This window comes from Anomalospiza imberbis, chromosome 3 (assembly GCF_031753505.1).
Source record: "Anomalospiza imberbis isolate Cuckoo-Finch-1a 21T00152 chromosome 3, ASM3175350v1, whole genome shotgun sequence".
Lineage (NCBI taxonomy): Eukaryota > Metazoa > Chordata > Aves > Passeriformes > Viduidae > Anomalospiza > Anomalospiza imberbis.
The window spans coordinates 14217597-14224244 of record NC_089683.1 but is presented as its reverse complement, the minus strand read 5'-3'; the positions used below and the strand labels follow the sequence as shown (position 1 = coordinate 14224244).

The 6648-nt window shown below is 39.6% G+C and overlaps 1 long non-coding RNA gene across 1 annotated transcript; it reads left to right on the top strand.

Moving 5' to 3' along the window:
• Window positions 1–770: 770 nt before the first annotated feature.
• Window positions 771–4879, top strand: LOC137470286 (uncharacterized). The gene is made up of 3 exons (XR_010996988.1): window positions 771–877; window positions 1003–1268; window positions 3538–4879. It is a non-coding gene; the product is annotated as an uncharacterized lncRNA (long non-coding RNA).
• Window positions 4880–6648: the final 1769 nt, after the last annotated feature.

Genomic DNA, 6648 nt, shown 5'->3' with positions numbered 1-6648 from the left:
TCAAAGTAGCTTTAACCGTAAAGTTATTTCTAAAGGCAGAATTTAAGAAATACTGAACAGTGTCATCTCTTTCTGCAATTCTCTCCACCTGCCCCAAAACAGCTGACCCTTGACAGAACCACAGCACCACAAGGCTTCTGACATATGAATTAACTCAGCTGCAGTATTTTGGCATTCACTTATGATTGCTCCCACCTGCCTCTATTATTTATGCAATGCTGTTTTGGAGACCAGGTCAGCATGAGGAAAAGTTTACCAATATAACTGTCCTGGCAAGCTATCTTTGTGTGGGTGCAGCTTCTACTGGCCAGGGAGAAAAGAAAAGAAACTAATTTTACTGGCACAGAAAACACTCGTTCCCATGTGAAGTTAGTTATACTGGCAAAAACACTATCCATCCCAGTGTAACCATATCTACACTAAGCTACTGACAATATAAACAAATGGTTAAAATAAAAATACCCTTAATTGATACTGCTGTGCTGGAAAACTTACCTGCTGTAGACCAACAGCAAATTGTATGGCCAAATTTTATGGCAGAAAAGACAGTTCTATGGATAAGCAAAGCAAACCTATCTCTAGAGTAAGAAAAACAGTGGGGAGGAAGAGACCAACAATGAATTTGTAAATGTGAAATATTCATTATTTCTAATTATAATTGTTTCCTGTGAAAATTTATAAATAGGGTAGACTAATTAATCTAATTACCTTGGCTTTTTATTTGGTGATCAAGACAGTTGAAGGGCAAGCATGGTAAAAAATATTTCAGGCTTACTATGGGAAACTGGCTAAAAGTGGGATTTTCCAGTGGGTGTCCTTATATTGTAAAAGTGCATATTGACTCATCCAAATTTAAAAAAAAATCATTTAGGCTGAGGTAAAATGGAAAGTAAAAGTTTCTCCTCCTTCTTTCTTAGGGTTAAAACCCATCATCAAGAGAGAAAAAAAATGAAGCAGTGATAGCTCTGGCATTTACAGGTTTGTTTTTTTGTTTCTCTCCAGAGGCTTCCATAGAAGAACCATTTTCATTTTTCTTGCTGACTCAAAGAGTTCTGGTGTTGCAGAAAATGCTTTAGCTTTTCTTAATTGTTACAGCTGCACAAAGAAATATCTGTGTTGTTACTGCCATTAGAACTGCTATCGGCTCTGTTGTGCAATTTGTTTTCAAAGGAGGTCTGGCAGGATGAGTGCTCTCATTTCTGACTTGCTGCTGCCCAGGGCAGTGGGTGACTGTGACAACATATTTTATTGTTTCCAGCTTCCAAAAGGTAAGCCTCATACTTGCAAAGTGTGAGAAAAATCTCATTTTGTCTTGGTTTTATTGAACAACTGTCATGTTGTCAATGGGAGGTGTTCATCAACAGTACTTCACAGCCCTGATTGCAAAACCACCCTGTCCCCTAGCAAGGACATGCATGTGTCTGGCAGGCACACAGACTGTATGAAAGCATGAAGGCATGGCTAAATCAACCTTTTTGCATTACCAGGCATAGCTCTGCCTTCAGATGAAATTGTCTGTAATGTGCCTAGACCACTGAGGAAAACTTGTTAAAACCTACAGCTTTAGTGGTGTGAATAGGTCTCTGCTGCAAGAGGGCAAGTGGGGAGGAGGCCATGCAGAGGAGGCTTTGCTGTCCTGCTGCTGGGCTGAAAACAAGACACACTAAGGGAATATTAGACTTGAGTTTTAGACTTGCTTCTGGTGGTGTGATAGCTCAAGTCACTTGAGCTCTTGGGGTAAGAGTGTATTGAGGCCACATGCTAAAATCAGTGGAAATTACAGTATCAAATAATCTCAATCCTATATAAATAGAAGACAGATCAAGGTTTCTCTCAAAGACTGACTGCAAAGTTTCAATTTTTGTTCTCTTGTGCCTTTCTTAGTACACTTTTTTTATGCTTGTACTTTATTGGCGTAAAACTGTTTCTATTTGATCTCATGCCTTAATACACATAAATTTCTTTAATATATACACAATATTGCTTACACCAGTAAAGCTGATTTAAACAAGTGTTTGCAAAGCAAGGTTTTGGGGTGGATGTTTAAGTTTTTTTGGTTTTTTTTTTGTAATTTCAGTGAAAATAAAAGGAATTTTTCAAACACTGCAAAAACACCTAAAGCATTTTCTTCCTGAAGGGAAAAAGTTGATTTACTAGACCTGAGCTCTATGGCTTGCTGTGCCAATGACTCACTGGGCACATCTCTGTGATTTGTAGCAGCATCATTAATGTCTGTGCAAGGTCTCCCAGCTTTATGACAGAAAGGGTATGCCATTACACAGGAGCAGCTCCAATCAGGTCAATGAATCTCCTCAAGGGAGCCAAGTTTCATCTTTGTCTGGATGTTGATAGGAACATGAATTTAGGATACAGGATTTAAAGAACCTAAAGTGCAGAGTACTGATTGCATTGACTGCACCGCAGGGAGAAGGAACTTGCCGATAGGTTCTTGCCTTGCTTCACTTTTCTATCTTAAAGCTTCCTTTTCACATTTCAGGGTCACTTGCTGCTGCATCACTGCCATTACTTGCACACATTCCTAATTGAACTCAGGTCTCAGATTAATTTTATGATACAGGATTTTACAAGAGTGAATGCAAGACTAGCAGGCAGAAGACTCTTTCAATCATGAAGCCACAGAAATTAGACAAAGAAAGATCTTGTTAAGTAATTTACTACTTCCTAGTGCCAAATGATTGTTTTCCAGAGGACTTACTTGAGCTCTTTGTCCAGTTACATTTCAAAATAACTCATTCACACAATAATCCACAAAACACAGCTAATATTTTCATGGACCGTACTACTCAGAAAGTTTTTTCAGAATGTTCATCCTAAAATTAAATAGAGTTGTATCTGACATTCTGATTCTTCTTCTCAGACCCAACCATAAAAACCCCTTCCCCTCTTTCAGTGTCTCCAGCCCTCTAACCTCTATACTGGGAAATGATTATCAGACTTGGCCCCTCCTGCTGTATCTTTTCTCTTGTGTAAAACCATACTTATAGTTCTAGGGGGACCAAACACACATGCAGAATGTTACTTGTTTTTGCCCCAGCTGTCAGATACCAGTACTGGCTGGCTGTGACAGGAACAAAGCAGACATCAAATTACAACAGCAAAGAAATATTCTGATATTAACACTTCAGTGTCAAACACTTGGTCGGTGTCAGTGTGGCAAAATTTTTAGTATAGTAGTTACAGCAATACTACTTTTTTTAAAAAAAGATTGGATAGTACAGTAGTTATTCACAAAAGGTACAAACACATATATATACATGTGTGTATATATATATATATATGTACCCAGAGATCTATGCAAAATAACACCACTGAAGATGTAGACCACCACATAGAGAAGATTTAAATATAAAACATTCAGGGTAGGAATCACTAATTCCTTCAGAGCTAAAACTTGCTGCTTTAACACAAAGAAAGGCTTGGGGATATCTGTCCTTTGCAATATTCTGGCGATTTTGGTTGTCTTCCTTTTTTCATGTCTGTCACTAGCAGTTGACAACTTGTCTTCCCACACTGTAGATCCACACCTGGCAAAGAAGTGTCACCTGTCAGTCACTGCTTCCAAACATGTAACTCCATTCAGCAGAAGACTTTAAAGCAGCATGTGCAGAAGATTTCCTACATTTAAGATGTGTGATGAATTTTTCTGGGTGAAAGAGAAGAAACAACAAAAAGAAAAAGGAAGGCAGGAAAGCAGTAAAATGAATGTGGTGATCAAAGAAGAGAGGACTCCCAGAGAACAAAGGGTTAAATCTTCAACACATTTTTTCCTTCTCTTTATATAGGAGCCAAGGGAATGGCTGATACTTTGCTACAACAGCAGCTGATTCTCAAAATAAGTGTTGGGAAGGGCAATCAGGCATCCCTCTCTTAGAAAATAATTTCAGACATCATGAGGCAGACACAGTCATTTCTGATGTTCACAAGGAAATCAGGGTGGCAGACAATGAGTCCCCAGTCCTTCTCTCAAAATACCAAACCTGCCTGTTCTCTTCTGCAATTCCCACTGTGCCTGCTTTTGAAAATAGTCAAATAGCTTTGAGTTTGAGCTTTCCCCATCTGCTGACTTGCAGGCTTTTTATTTCATCCCCTCTCCTGCACAGAGGCCTCACACTCCCACCAACAGAAATTCCCACACCACTGTCTCCCAGGAGGAGACTCCTTCCTACCTCTTTCTTAAAATATTTTTTTCCCTCCAGTTTTTTTGAGTAATACCCCAACCACTGTTCCTACAACAGGAGAAGTGGTAGATAGCAAAGCGCATCCAAAGCCTGCTGTAGGGCTAATGATTTTTGGGAGTGCTGTTGTGGAAAGATTTAGTCACTCATAGATAATTGCTTCTGCTCTGACTACTGGTGAGGAAGAGAAAAAAATACTTTTGAATGGACCCAATGCTGTAAGGAAATTGTGTCTGCTTATGGGTTTCCTACCTGCTGGGTGCTAATCTATTGACTGGTACTAAGACAGCCTGGGGGAGGATCTCAAGGGGTGCACAGCACAGTCAGTGCACAGGGGTCAATGAGGAGCCTGCAGTCCCTCTTGGAGGGCAAACAGCATCCAGTTTCTGCACCCCACCACATCTGAGCCTGAGCACAGTGCCTCTCACAGAGGCAGGATGCTGTGAGGAGGTGATGCTGGCATCCTGCCTCCTGATTTTGAGATTGCCAGGAGCTGGGACTCTCACTGCCTCCCACAGTGGAAACTTTTTCTGAATTATACTGTGGGTCTGACAATACCATTTTTCTTTAGTTAGGAACAAAAAATGCAGTCTAGGCAACCATGGTAGAGAAATTGATGATCTTAGGGTTTAGTGCAAACTCACACATTTTTTCCACCTTCTTCACTGAGGACAGCCATCATTACACTCTCTACTTCTGATTTCTGTCTTTTTTTTTAATTATTTCCTGTTAGTTAAATTCTGATTCCATAAATATCTGTGTATACCCATAGCCATACCAGCAGCCTGCTTCCAGAAACAACAGATGTCTTGAAGAAAGGTGAATCGATGGAGGATACAGCATTTAAGAGTGCCATCTTTCATTGTAAAATTCTGAAAGTGAACAAAGTAGACATGGGATTAAAGATCCTGTGAAAGGATTTAAGCAAAAAATAGCTGAATGAGACAATGAGAAAATAACAGCAGAAAAAAAAAACCCAGAAAAAAATCAGTATGTTTTATCCAAATAAATATTTTACATCGGAAGGGCAGAAGCTGTCAAACTGTAAAGCATGAAACTTGCCTGAGGCCCTTGATACAAGATACAGACTTTTCCAGAACACATAAACTAAGAGTATAAATTGATGTAAGTACTTTTCATCTCCCCTTTTTGTCCATGATGTAATTATTTTGGCAGTTAATAAGACATTCAGGGTTGCACCTCCATCTCTCTTAACTTGATACAGCCAACAGATAAAATAATCCCCCACAACAATTCAACCTCTAGCTATGAGTCACTGTCTCTGATGAAAATGTGTCACTCTGTGTTATCTTGGACACAAGAAACAGCCGGGGCCTTTTTAAAACTTTTTCACTGGGAATTAGAATTTCCTGGGGTGTTTATTCAATTTGTCTTTATTAAGCACCCAACCAAAGAGTTGTTGACCTGCCTGTTCTCAGGCACTGAACTCTTCAAAGACACAATATGATGACAGATAAAGGGAAAGAGACTGGATTAAGGAGTTAAGGAGGAATCAAAGACAAAACAGTCTCTCGAATATACACACACACAAGTGCAGTTCTCCTCCCTTTTTCCTCACACAAGTCTCAAGGATTTCTGTACTAGGGGGGCAGAAGATATGCCCTAGATGCTAACCCTTTCCATTACAATAGACCTATTTCCTTTGGATCAGAACACATTGATAAAATATCTCTAAATTAGTTTTCATATATTTAAATATTTTTCATCAGGTTTTACTTTTTATCATTCTTTCCCGTGCACCAGAATTATATTCCCTGAATGGTTTAAGAGAGAACCAGTTTTAAGTACATACAAAGTAGATTCCCAGACAGAAGCAAGGCTCAAGAATTAGATGGACTATGAGTAGCTCTGTAATATTGCCTCTGCTTTCTTCCAGGTGAGAAATGAGTGATGAAGGGTTACTTAATGGAACACTTATGCTTAATTAGACAGGGTGGAGGAAGAAATTGTCGTCTGCTCTTCCCAAACTGTGTTTGTGATAGCTACTAAGAGCTTGTATTGTGTTATCTCTAAAATGTGAACAGCGTAAACATGCATTCACAAGAGGGATTTGAGATAATAGGAAGAGATTATCTGAAATACAGTTAGAAAAATCAAATGTTATGAGAAAAGATAATAGATATGCAAGTAGGAAGACCTATGAAACTGCCAGCCAGTCAGCCTCACCTCCATCCCTGGAACAGATCATTCTGGAGCTCATCACCATCACTTTTTTTCATGACCCCGGCAACAGGGCAAAGAACAGCGTCCATAAACTGAAACACAAGTTCCAGCTCAACATGAGGAAGAACTTCTTTATGCTGGGGATGGCAGAACACTGAAACAGGCTTCCTGGGGTAATCACAGAATCTCCCTCTCTGACGACATAAAAAACCCACCTGGATGTGTTCCTGTGTAACCTACTTTAGATGACCCTGCCTTGGCAGGGGGG